The sequence below is a fragment of the Momordica charantia genome (assembly GCF_013281855.1).
Source record: "Momordica charantia cultivar OHB3-1 chromosome 9 unlocalized genomic scaffold, Mcharantia_2.0 BLBB01000009.1, whole genome shotgun sequence".
In the NCBI taxonomy this organism is placed as follows: Eukaryota; Viridiplantae; Streptophyta; class Magnoliopsida; order Cucurbitales; family Cucurbitaceae; genus Momordica; species Momordica charantia.
Window position 1 is genome coordinate 20,310,485 of NW_028275167.1, and position 14,130 is coordinate 20,324,614.

Below are 14,130 nucleotides of genomic sequence, written 5' to 3' on the forward strand. Positions count from 1 at the left end.
TCATTGTACGACTTATTTATTCATTTAAATTCAATGAAAAATACTTTATTTATGTTTTCGTACATTTACTTTCATTTAAATATGTTCTAAATTAGTTATCAACCTCCTTGTGGAATGTCTTAGCAAATGATTTGATTTTCAACACGCTCGAGATTTTGGCCAGATTGCGCCTGACACTTTTTTGGGTTGATTTCTAAAAACTTCTCTTTACATCTTTTTTCCATATTGCCAATTGGAACTTGATTTATACACCAAAGCCAAACCTTGGGAAAGGTGAGTTAGGTAAAATAAAAGGAAACCAATATGAGATGTGACTTAGGAATAAGCGCATAAAACATGGTCCTATGCATAAGCCCTCTAACTTATAATGCAAATGAGTTGGTAGATATTCTCTAGGATTGTAATCACACATAGGAATATGATTGTAGGTTACCCTACCATCTGCAGTAACCAAAAGTGGTAGTGAAAAAGTAGAAGTCAAATCCCAAGAAAAGCCAGAAATTGCACCTGGTGCTTTTTCCCAACATAGTGTGTTTTCCATGTTTTGCATCAAAACTAAGGTAGGAGACAAGGAGGTTGAGTTTTATTAAATTACTTGATAGTTAAAACCCCAAACGACAACATTTCATCACATTTTTCTTCCTAAATCACAATTGCATATTTGAACCCTTCACTTCTTTAAAATTGTTTTGAAAAGCAACAAGTCCCTAAGGATTCGACCTTGGATTACTTCTGAGTTTTATTTATGACCGTGTGCACTTGTACGAGTGTCTAATATTTTTAAAGGTAGAGAAAGTCCCAACAATATTCAAGTGCTATAGTAAAGGAAGATACCTCAATCATCATAAGTAGTGATAAGTAGTGATGAGATTCTTAATTAAGAGGATTGTGATAAGAAAGACGGTTGATAGGAACATGTATGCCTTGTTGATACATTTAAAAATTGAACTTCGTTTATTTATTGAAAATGATTTACGAAGCACATGGTGGGGAAGGTGATGAATCCCAAAACATTTTACTCTGCCCAAAAGGAGAGGAATTGGGTTACCTTTTAGATGCATTAAAAAAAGAGCCATAATCCCTTCGTCGATGGAGGAGATGATGAGTCAGAGAATCTTTGACTCGGTCCAGAAGGATGAATTAGGTTACCTTTTGGATGCATTACAAAAAATGGCCATAATCCCTTCGTCGTTGGAGGAGGTGATGAGTCCGCGAACCTTTGACTTGGTCCAGAAGGAGGAATTAAGTTACCTTTTGGATGCACTACAGAAAAGGGCCATAATCCCTTCGTCGGTGGAGGAGGTGATGAGTTTGAGAACCTTTGACTCGGTCCAGAAGGAGGAATTAGGTTGCCTTTTGGATGCGTTACAAAAAAGGGCCATAATCCTTTCGTTGATGGAGGAGGAGACGAGTCAGAGAACCTTTGACTCGGCTCAGAAGGAGGAATTAGGTTTCCCTTTGGATGCATTACAAAATAGGGCCATAATCCCTTCTTTGAAATGGTAGATGGAGCATGCGGTGGAGGGGAGGTGATGAGCCTGATGTCCTCTCATTCAACCTAGTTGGATGCATAATTGGTACTTGTTTGAAGTACATTTCCTCATTAACCATTGATTCCTTTTCTTGAATGGAGTATTCTAAATCTTTGTTGGCGACAACTACTTTTCTAGCATCTGTCTGGAAAACAAAAAGATGAAATCCGAGTATAAGAGTACATGCTCCCAAAAACACCTTAGAACTAATTGACTCCATTTCTTCTATGTGTTTTATAATCTTCTTTGCATCCCTTCGTTTATATAGCCTTAGGTTTAAGATTGAAACTAAGGTGGAGTTCGTATAAAATCTAAAAATAGTAATTGGTTTTAAAAAAACACGGAAATTGTCAAAAATCTAGTTGGTAAGAAGTTTCTAAAATAAAATTGTTGAACCCAAAATTAGTTTTTTTTAAGCTCATTTCTGAAAGATGTTTTCAAAGTTTTCAAAATGAATGGGGTAATATTATTATTATTATTTTATTTAAACAAATGTGTTAATATATTAATGTATATAATCAATTGTATGTGCTAAAATTTCACTCATACTTTCCACTCATCTTGTAAGCAGTTCAATAATCTTTCAATTTCACTACGGAGCTTGATTAAGTGATTAACCTAACACATTTGAATAGTTTAGGGTTGATTTGGTAACATTTCTATTTCTTGTTTTTCGTTTCACATTTTTTTAAGAAATTTAAGCATTTTTCAAATAACTATGTTTCTTCTTTCTCTTCTTTTTTGGGAACATTCTCAAAATTATATAGAAATTTTAGAAACAACCAAAACAAGTTTATTCATTCTTGTTTTCATTTCCAATTTGTTCTAAAATATAAATAAAAAAATTGTTTTATCATATTTGAATTCCTGGATGTTAGAGCCATGTAATTCATTTTTCTTTATTAAAAATGAAACAATAGAAACAAGAGACAAGAACTACCCGAGCCTTTTTTTTTTCTTTCTCTATTTTAAGATTTGTGACAACTTATGGGCATTTTTATGGCTAGATAAGATTATTATTCGGTATTAAAATTTGAGATGTGTTTATACTTTTTAGTTAGATCATTTTGTTGTTGAATTTGAATGTTTTTATTTTCCTACTTGGCCTTTTCCTTGTTATAAATAGTGTTTAAAAAAAATTAAATATAGTAAATTGATTAATTAATAATTTTATTGATTAACAAAATATGTTAATTATAAACCTTGTTTTAAAAATTAATTATAAATAATTAATTATCAATAATAGACAATATATGCAATTTTAAAGTGGTTGAAATACAAAATTTTTTTGGTACAACTTAAATATTTGTTCCTTTAATTATTAATTCATAATAATCTATTACTTGCTTAAAAAAAAGACATAAACTTAAAAAATAAAATTATTTTTGGTCTATTCTACCCTTACAATATTTTATTAATTACTTTAATATATCTTTAAAAAATTTATTTAGAAATTTAATAAAAGAAATCTAAATAATCAAAATTCTGTTGTTACAAAAGTTGTTAAATAATCAATATCTGAATGAAAAGTGCAAGACACAAAATGTGATTCTAATCACAAATGTCCAATTGACGACCCTTGAAGGTACTTATTTGTTTTTGTTGCAAGAACAAATATATAGACCTAAAAACTAAAATTTAAAATTATAAAAAAATGTAATTGTACTCTTTTTTAGTAGAGTTATAATTCCATTTATTTATGTACATTTAAATATACTATTAAATTGAATTTAATATTTTAAGACAATGAATCTCAGGATGCATATTATTATAGAAGATCAAAGGTTGAAAGATTTTTTTATATCGATAAAAAAAGATGATGGAAGCAAAAGAGCTAAACATGGATTATGTTATCAAAGGAAATGTATGTGATGTATATTGTTATTTTATTACATAGTTGGATACAATGCAACAAAATATTTTAATGATTTAAAGGTATTTGTTTAAGCTAAAATTTATTATTTCTTAAAAATCCAATAACTAATTTGAATCTCTATTTTGCAGGATACTAAAGAAGAAAAAAGTAAGCATTATCAAAATTTTGTAGTTACAAGAGATAGAAAATACTACTTTTTGGTGAAGGTGGACAAAGCAGGAGAAAATGATCGTGAACGTAAATAAATCATTGTTCAAGAAATTTGCATTACTATTGGTTCAATGTCTTGCAAAAAACAAGAACAAAATAAAAGAAGGGAAAAAATCAATTGAAACCCAAGAAAAAACAAAGCGTCCAAAAGTAATAGAAAAAGATTAGATGTTTGATTGTTCGAGAAGACTATTTTACATTTTATTTTGAATCTATGTCATAATATTACAATGTAGTTGGTTGACTTCATGTCATAGTTTGAAGTTTTTATGTTTTTACAGTTAAAATATGTTTATGCAAAGAAATGTACAAGGTCAAACCTTGGTCAAGGTCGAACTCGGTCCAAGTTCTGACTTCAAGCACGATGGGAAGACTTGCACAAGAGGACAAAATCTCTGACGCTCAAGTCAGTAACCAGCTTGGACTAAATATAAGGTTTGAGGAGAAGTTCAATACATGGGTAAGAATGAGGCCCTCTATTTATAGGTGTAGGCTCCGACAGGCCTTGCAACAAACGGTTACCTTGGTCGGAGTTGAGGTCGAACCTGTCAAGTCTTCCAGATCGAACCCAGACAAATTAACTAGGATAATAATAGCCAATTCTTCCACCTCGGAGAGTTCGAGGTGGAAGTACCTGGAAATTGTGTTTAAGATATATAGGCGAATCACTGCCCTCAATGTGGCTCTCCAATTTCCTTCCCCAAACATTGGCCCCCTTTTTGTCAGGTTCAAGATTGACATGGCAGAGAAGTTTTTCACGAAGGAAATTGGCTGACGTGGCGACTTCTGAGTTCGGGGTGGGAAAAATAATCGTTGGAGAGTCTCGAAAATGGAGTCGACAGTTGTTAGATACTTGAGTGCTTCCGACGTTCGATCTTTCGCTTGATCTGAGTCGTCGCTTTTCAAACACGTGTACGATAGAGCAGATTTTTGCAGTAATATAAATAACTCTAGTGTTCAGATCTGCTTTTTGCACTTTCTGAAAACTTGGAGTCGATTTGAGCAGCTCGGAACTAACTACAGGTCAGTCTCTTCCTTACGGTTTTATTTGCAATTTTCTTGCTTGATCATGTCGAGTTCTTCAAGTTCTTGTAGTAGTAGTTCCTTCGATAGTCTAGGTCGGGTCGGAGCCATTGCCCTAAGCGGGTCGACTCTATTGAGGAATTCACAAGTAGGCTAGATTTCGAGTTAGAGGAGGAAATAGATAACTTTAGATTTCTGACGACGATGGCGATGATAGTGATACTTCTACTTTGGGCCAAGGGTTGGAGTTTCCTTCCCAAATGCTGGAGATCTACCGCGACCCTCTTCGCAAAAGATATAGTATCCCTGATAACGTCATCCTTAGGCTTCCCAAAGAAGGTGAATGTGCTGATGACCCTCCTGAGGGGTGCGTCACACTTTATTTGAAAATGTTCGAATATGGGTTCCGCTTGCCTATTCATCCCCAAGCGCAGGAGTTCCTAGTCCGAACTAGACTTGCTTTCGCCTTGGTAGCTCCCAATGGATGGGGTGTTGCCTTTGGTCTCGCGGTACTATTTTGGCTTAGATGTCGTGAAGTAGAAGGGTTAAACCTCCTTGGGGCCGACCAGCTCTTGGCTTGTTTCAAGGTGAAACTCATCTCCAAGAAGCCTGGTTGTTTCTACTTATGCATGAGGAAAGGTGTTGGAGGTATCATTAAAGGTCCTACCTCTTTAAAAAAAGTAGGTAGAAAAGTGGTTTTATGCCTCCGGGGAATGGTTGGCGAAGGACGAGACCGACCAGCCCTTCTTCAACGTCCCCTATAGATTTCGGGACTTAGGTAAGAGGTCGTGTCTTCTGCTTATTTTTGAGTTTCAATTGTCTTCATACTCTAACCTATTACTTTTATTTTGCAGTTGCCATCAGGCCCGTTCCTTAATTGTCCCAATCTACATTTGACATTTTAAAGTTTTACAAGGATAAATTCAAGGGTGGCAAGAAGGTTGGCACTCTATTGACCGACAAGCTGGTTATCACATCTGGATTGTTGGATTATAATCCTCTAGTCTCTCCTCTTGAAGCTCGGAGGCTGAACTCGGAGCTTATAGCTGTATATTCACGCGTTTTCTTTTATTGTTGAATTTGCAGCCATGGTTTGCACGTTTTCCTAGGATGTGAAGCTCAAGTTTGGGCCAAAGTCGAGCCCCGTTATTGTTGATCCCCCGACGGAGGTCAAGGTGCTGAAGAAGCGCGTCGAGAACAGCCCACCGAAGGAGACGAGGGAGTATGGGGTTTCGCAGTCCCAAGAAATCCTTGATGTTTCTCCTCTCCAAGAGGTTCGGAGAAGATCGCCTCCCAAGAAGTCGAAGAAAAAGAAAAGGAAAACCCTTTCTTCGGAGGAGGTCATGATCGAGGTGAGAAGCAGCTGCTTCACTGGGCTCACGGACGATCTTGAGGCCATAATGGGGGCGACATTTGACATAAAGATGAGATTGAGCCTTCAAGTGCTAGAGTGGAGGACAAGGTGATAAGATGTCGAACTCTTGCTTCGAACGTTGCTGGAGGAGAGCATCGAAGTTTGTCAACGTTCCCAGATCGACCATTCAGAGAATGTTGGATTACTCGGCCGAGGTAAGACCTCTCGTGGGTTTTGATTCTTTCGTACTTGGGCATTTTTGCTATTTAATTTGTCTAATGTCTTCTTCGTTTGTCCACAAACGTACGCTGCCATCTGTCATGCGGCAGTGATGATGAAGGCCGAATTGGACGGTCGCAGTCTCACTACTGTGAAGGAGAGATAAGCCTTTTTTACACTACTTGAGACTACAGCAGCCTTGAAAGGAGAGTTGAAAGAGGCCAGAGTTGAGATTGAGGCCTGGAAGTCGACCTCGGAGGCCGACAACACCGAACTGAAGAGCGCTCAAAAGGAGATTGCGCGCCATATGGAGGCTTTAAGGGGCACCCACGCCATTGCGAAGGGCTTGGAAAATGAGAAGTTCGAGCTCATGAAGTGCAACGACAGGCTCGTTCGAGGTGCTGAGGCCCACTAGGGGGAGGTGGAGAAGATGAGAAGCGGAGTTGGAGCATGAAAAGTCAAAACTTAGCAACGACCTGTTCTTGGAAGAGGCTTTCCGACTCCACCTAGACTTTAACGGCTTCACCAAAGGCTTCAGTGATGCTGGCTTCAAGTTCCTGATGAAGAGGATTCAGAAGGTGGCCCCTGACTTCGACCTTGAACCCATCAAGCGCTAGTAAGCGGAGAAGTGGGTGTCTGGTCCAAATAAGACTCTTGGGCCCTAAAGCTTGGTGGACTAGTACCTGAGATACGTGGACTCCAAATCTGAAGAGGAAGGGGAGGGTGAAGATGGCTTGTCCTAAGGAGGTGATGTTGTTGGTACGACTTAGGAGGACAACAGGGTGGAGCTTCATGCTTCTATGGTTGCTTCGTCTCAAGAGGTCGAGGCAGTGGACTCTCAAGAGCTCGACCTGCTTGCATCACAGGGTGAGCCTGGGTTGTACCTTAGGACCAGTTAGTCGGCCCCCTAACCCTTTGCTTTGATCTATTTTCTTGCTTTTTCAAATATCTGTGTAATTTTTGTGGGTTTGAGGCATATACACCTTAGTCCGGTCTTGAAGACTCTTATGAAATTGATGTTTTTATATCTCTTTGTTCTCACACCTCTGCCTTTTATTCGAACAGTTACAATTTTTTACTTAAATTACATTATTCTTGGACATCGCATATGTTTTGTGATAGTAAATAATATGCATGTGGCCCCTATTTGATTTCAAGTCTAACCCATTAAATATATGAGACATGAGATCAAATCAATTCGAGCACTTTTATTCCTTTGAAATTCGTGAATATTTGTACAAGTCCACGTGATGTGAACTATTTCACAATTAAGGGATAATAGCGCTTTAAGTGATTTGTATTCTATAGATGTGGGAGTAAATTCCTGTCCAAGTCGGCCAACATGTAAGTGTCTGTGCGTACGATGCCTTGAACCTTGAATCGCCCCACCTAGGTCGGTTCTAACGTGTTAACGTGCTTCTGAACCTTCCATAGTACCAAATGTCCGACCTGAAAACTCCTGGGTCAAACTCGGGCGTTGTAATGTTTCGCCATATGGTTTTGAGGAGCAGGTTAAGCAACTCTTCCTCATTCTTGGCTAGTTCGTAATGATCTACCCTTTCAGTTGGCATTCCGATTTCCATGGGCACCACGACCTCAGACCCAAAAGCCAAAGAGAAGTGAGTTTCGCCTGTGGATTCTCGCGGGGTAGTTCGATAAGACCAAAGGACTTTGGGGAGCTCCTCGGCCCACTGTCCTTTTAGTGCGTCGAGTCTCAATTTGAGGTCACGCTTGATAATCTTGTTGATGGCTTCAACTTGTCCATTTGCCTTGGGGTGGGCTGGGGACGAGCTGAGATGGCTGATTTTGAGCTGATAGCAGAAATCTTGAAATTGGCGTTATTAAATTGTTTGTCGTTGTCCGTTACAATTGCGTTTTGGATGCCGAAGCGACACACAATGTTAGTGCAAATGAAATAGTCTCGGCGTTGACCCATTTGGTGAAGTAGTCTACTGCTACCACAGCGAACTATGTTTGCCACTTGCCAAGAGGGAAGGGTCCGATTAGATCCACACCCCATGAGCGAAGGGCCAAGGGGTGGTGATCGGAGTGAGCAGCTCGGGTGGTTGGTGAGTGATGTTTGCAAAACACTAGCAATTGTCACACGTCTTTACAAATTCTTTTGAGTCTTGGTCTAATGTGGGCTAATAGTAACCCTGTCGAATTACCTTGGCCGATAACGACCTGGCCCTCGAGTGGTTGCCACACACTCCTTCATTTACTTCTCTTAGGATGTAATTTCCATATTTAGTTGTGAGGCACTTGAGAAGAGCTAAGGAGAACCCACGTCGGTATAGAGCTCCATCTCGAAGTATCAACCGAGCCGACTTTCGTGCCATTTTCTTTGCCTCTTTTGGGTCTTGTGGAATGTTGCCCATCATATATTATTTAATTGGGTCCATCCACGATGGAGATTGAGGGTTGATCTCCATCATGTCTGGTTCTAGAATTGAAGGATTGTCCATTATTTCTATATAGATCGTCATGGTAAGATCGGTTTCGTATGCAGATGCTAATTTAGCCAAAGCATCTGCATTTGAATTCTCGGATCTCGAAATCTGCTTTACCTCGTAGGTTTCGAATTGGGAGAGGTGCGACCTGACTTTACTCAGGTACTTCTCCATTCGAGGATCTCTCACCTGGTATGCTTCCTTAACTTGATTCAGGATCAACTGAGAGTCGCTATACACTCGGATGTGGCCTACGCCAAGTCTTTTGGCCATACGGAGTCCGGCTAGCAGGGCTTTGTACTCGAGCTCGTTATTTGAGGTACGAAAGTTGAAGTGGAGGACATATTCAAACCGCATGCCGTCCGGTGTGAGTAGGAGTACACCCGCACCACATCCTTTATCATTGGAGGACCCATGCATGGTCCAGGGCAAGTCGGCCTCTGAGATCGGGGTGAGTGGGGGCGTGAGTTTGGCTATAAAGTCTGCAACTGCTTGTCCTTTCATGGTTGTTCGAGGTTCGAACTGGATGTCGTACTCACTTAACTCCACTACCCATTTCATCAGCCGACCAGATATTTCCGGCTTATGACAAATTTGCTTCAAAGGTAAATTTGTGAGCACGGTCACGGTATGAGCTTGGAAGTAGGGCTTGAGTCGTGCCTCGACTTATTAGGGCGAGAGTATGACCATGGCAAGAGCCAGTTTTTCCATTTGGGGATATCTGCTCTCGGCTTCGGTCACGCCTTTCTCATGTAATAGACTGGACTTTAGCGCACTCCTTCTTGTTTGATTAGGGCCGAACTGACTGCCTTATCGGACATGGTCATGTATAACTACAACTTGTCTCCTGGCAATGGTCTCACGAACAATGGGGCCGAGCAGAGGTCGGACTTGAGCTGTTCAAAAGCCTCCTCGCACTCGGCTGTCCACTCAAATGACTCATTCTTTCGCAGTACTTTGAAGAAGGAAAGACATTTTGCGGTGGACCTGGAGACAAACCTATTGAGGGTTACAATTCTTCCATTCAAGCATTGCAGCTGTTTAAGGTTTTTTAGTGCTTGCATCTCGAGCACAACTTTAATCTTCTCAGGGTTGGCTTCGATTCCTTGGTTATTCACCATAAAGTGCACTTGGCTAGATTGAGTTTCATCTGGTACTCGTGAAGTACCCCAAATGTCTCGGTCAGGTCGGCAAGGTGCGACCTAGCTTGCTTACTCTTGACAGTCCACATACACCTCCATATTACAGCCCTTCTGTTTGACGAACATTTTCTTCACCATTCTTTGGTAAGTTGCGCCTGCATTTTTTAGGCCAAATGACATGGCCTTGTAACAATACAGGCCTTGATCGGTTATGAAGGAAGTGCGAGCCTGATCGGGCTCGTACATCTTTATTCGATTGTATCCTGAGTAGGAATCTGTAAAGGTGAGTAGCTCGTGCCTGGCCGTTGCGTCTACGAGTGGGTCAATCCTTGAAAGTGGAAAACAATCTGTGGGGCATGTCTTGTTTAAACTTGTGAAGTCTACATCACAATCGGCCAAGGAAACACCCAAGTCACCAAGATGGCCGAGTTCGTCGTGATTGATGGGAAGTCTGCTTACAATTCCATTTTTGGATGACTTATTATCCATGCACTCAAGGCATCCCGTCAAAAGTTCATCGAGTCATGAAATATTCGACTCCAAACGGGGTCGGCATACTCCAAGGTGAATAAGGGAGTGTTACGCTGCAACACTCAAAGGGTCAGCGTTTGCGCCTTTAGTAGTGAGGGCGATACCTCCACCACGCACCATCTAGATCTTGTCGCAGTAGTGGAAGAGCTCGTCTTGTCCCCTTGCTTATCCTGGAGAAGCAAGTCAGCATAGATACCAAGCTGGGGGCCACTGACAGAGAAGAGCTCATATCCATTCTTAGAACCAACTCGATGGTCCCATGAGGACATGCTCGACATCGATCATAAGATAATGGTGCACCACCTCAACATCGACCCATCATTCTGATATGTTAAACAGAATAAAAGACTTGTAAATAAGGAGAGGAGTGATCTAATAGTTGACGAAGTCAATAAGCTTTTGAAAGCTAAATACATAACTGAAATTTTGTATCTCAAATGGCTCTCTAATCTAGTTTTAGTAAAAAAAATCTAACGGAAAGTGGAGAATGTGTGTAGACTTCACAAGTTTAAACAAGACATGCCCCACAGATTGTTTTCCACTTTCAAGGATTGACCCACTCGTAGACGCAACGGCCAGGCACGAGCTACTCACCTTTACAGATTCCTACTCAGGATACAATCGAATAAAGATGTACGAGCTATCTGTCTCTGGGCTGGGAATGAAGTCAATTGAAGAAGTTTCTGATGCCACTAGTCAGATTCTCTGGAGAGTTAATCGCAATAGCAGGTTGCACTGAACATCCTGTTCTGATCGAGGAAAGAGAAAATAAAGTTTGGAAGATTGCAGAATTCGTTGTGGTCGACGTAGCTTCGGCTTACAATACAATTCTTGGTAGGTCTTACATTCATGACCTGCAGGCTGTTCCATCTACACTCCATCAAATTATGAAATATTAGATAAAGAATGGGGTGTGAGCAGTGCGAGGTGAATAGAAAGCGTCAAGGGAGTGTTATGCGACTGCTCTCAAAGGCGCTCCAACCTATGCAATGGTGATTAACGAAACCTCAAGTGCAGCCGAATAGGTCAAGACAACTCTTCCAGCGACGATCGTATAGTCGGCTAAGGAGGCTGAAGGTTGGGGCACTCCCATGGAAGAACTAGAGTAAATTCCTCTCGATTCTTTAAAGAGGCAAGTGAGCGTCGGAGCCAGATTATAAGCTCCCTTAAAGACTAACTTAATTGGTTTTTTACGCGCAAACTCTGACGTATTTGCATGGTCCCATGAGGATATGCCGGGCATAGACCCAAGTGTATAGTTCATACGTTAGACATAGACATAGATTATAAATCGGTTAAGCAAAAGTGTCGACCTGTGGACGTTGCGCGTAGTGCTATAATTTATAAGGAGGTTAACAAGCTCCTACAAGCTGAATTTATTACTTTGCGTGGTTCTCTAACATAGTAATGATTAAAAAGGGTAATGGAAAATGGCGAATGTGCATTGATTTCACGAATTTAAATAAAACATGTCCAAAAGATAGTTTCACATTGCTAGGAATCGATTAGCTGGTAGATGCGACTATGAGGCATGCATTATTAACCTTCATGGATGCATATTTAGGTTACAATCAAATTAAAATGCAACTGCCTGATTAAGAGCACACAACTTTTGTAACCGATTAGGGACTCTACTGCTATAAAGTAATGCCCTTCAGATTAAAAAATGCTGGAGCGACATACCAGCACTTAGTCAACATGATGTTCTACAAACAAATAGGTTAGAACATGGAGGTCTACGTTGATGACATGCTTGTTAAAAGCAAAACGTCAGAACAACATATAGCTGATCTAACCGAAGCTTTTGGAGTTCTACTGTTGGGTTTCACACCTTTTCGTCTAAGACATTATAAGATGAAACTTAATCCTACTAAATGCGCTTTTGGCATCTCTTCAGGAAAATTCTTGGGGTTTATGGTTAATCAAAGGGGGATAGAAGCGAATCCAAATAAAATCAAGGTTATCCTTGTGAAGGAACTGCCGAAGAACTTGAAGAAACTTTAGTGCCTTAATGGATGAGTTGCCACCCTGAACTGTTTCGTCTCCCGATCAACTGACAAATGTTTGCCATTCTCAAAGTCCTACGAAGGAAAGGAAAATTTGAGTGGACAGAGGAGTGTGAGAATGCTTTTCTTCAAATGAAAGAATACTTGTAACTATTCCTCTACTGTCAAAACCGGAGCATGGTAACAACTTATATCTCTACTTGTCAGTCTCCAACACTGGTATAATGACGGTTGACAAAATCCATTATTGTGTACGAGCAAGTCCATGACTGACGTAGAGACAATGTATCCAAATATAGAGAAACTTGCTTTCGTGTTAGTCACATCTATTCCGAAATTACGACCATATTTTCAACTCACAAGGTCACAGTTTTGACAAAAACCAGAAACGTCAGGAAGCTGATGAAATGGGCTATTGAATTCAGCGAATAGGACATCTGCTATGATCGTGTGTTTCCTTAAAGAAAATCGTCCAACTTAGCGAACGTCAACTCACACAAAATGAGCTGAACCACGATCTCCCGAAACCGAACCTACAAGGCAGAGTGAGCACGCCGATGCCAAAGTCAGTAAGAGTCCGAACTAAATCGAGACAGAATCGAGATGTTCGTGTACCTTTAGACAAGTGAAATGATCCTATTTATAGGCATAAACCCCGACAGCGTTCCCGACATGGCCTCAACGGTTTTTTCAGGTTGCCATGAAATGCGGCGTGTGACTGGGTGTTTATGCTGAACGCACGCGCTAAGCGTGGTAACAATTATATAGATACAAGCGCACACCTGTCAGAGTAATATAAAATGGATGGAGTATCCAAGTATCGATCCTCAAGGACTTCTAAACAATTCCCAAACTCTAAAGTTTTAAAGAATAGTGAATGTTGGAATGAGTGATTCTTGTAAAATGGGAAGTGGTCACAAATAATGGTTTGGATTTGGGATTTGGACTTATAATAAATAAACCTAGCCCGAATTACTTCAAGTTAGCCAACAAAGAATCAAGGACATGCTAAAGATAATATGCATTTTACTTTAGAAACTAACGACTACGCTTCTCACTTTACTTATGTCTAAGCAAGTTCAAAGTCCTAAGACATTCCCTAATATGTCTATTATGAGATATATCTTAGTTTTAGGATGGAAATAGTCGCAACCTCGGGTTAAGGTCCTATGTCTAGGCTACTTAAGCGGAACCCTTATGTCTAAGGCGCTCCTCTCCTCGGTTTAACCACTCAACATTGCAAATAAGCAACCTTTTCAGTATTGACTTGTTAAGACTTACAGTGGCCTTCTCTAAATCCTAACTTTTTGGGAAAACATGTTGAGCAATGAATGGAAAGTAAAAACACTACTTTTTAGCAACCCTTTTTAGACATAAAAGGCTAACTATCCATAACCAGGCTAGAGACGGGAATTTAGAAAGACATATTGAAGAAAATACAGCAAGTAAAACGGTTGAATGTGGAATGCATGGGTGAAAAACAAAAGTTAACTAACGGAGAGTTTTTATCGGGATTGAGAGCTTCGCCCTTCTCTTTCAAGCAAGGGGGAGTGTCACGTGCTCTTTCCTCCAAAAACACAACTCTCTTAACTAAAAATAAAGTAAAGGCAAAGAGAAGATAAGCAAAGTGCTAGATTTTTATATATTTGAATAAGTAGAAAATAACTAAGTAAAAATGGAAAGAAAACAAAGCTCAATAAAAGAATGTAAAGTGCTCGGGATTTAAAAACCAAAAGCAACTAATGAAAGCAACTCAAAAGTACTTAGAAAGCAACAAAGAAACACTA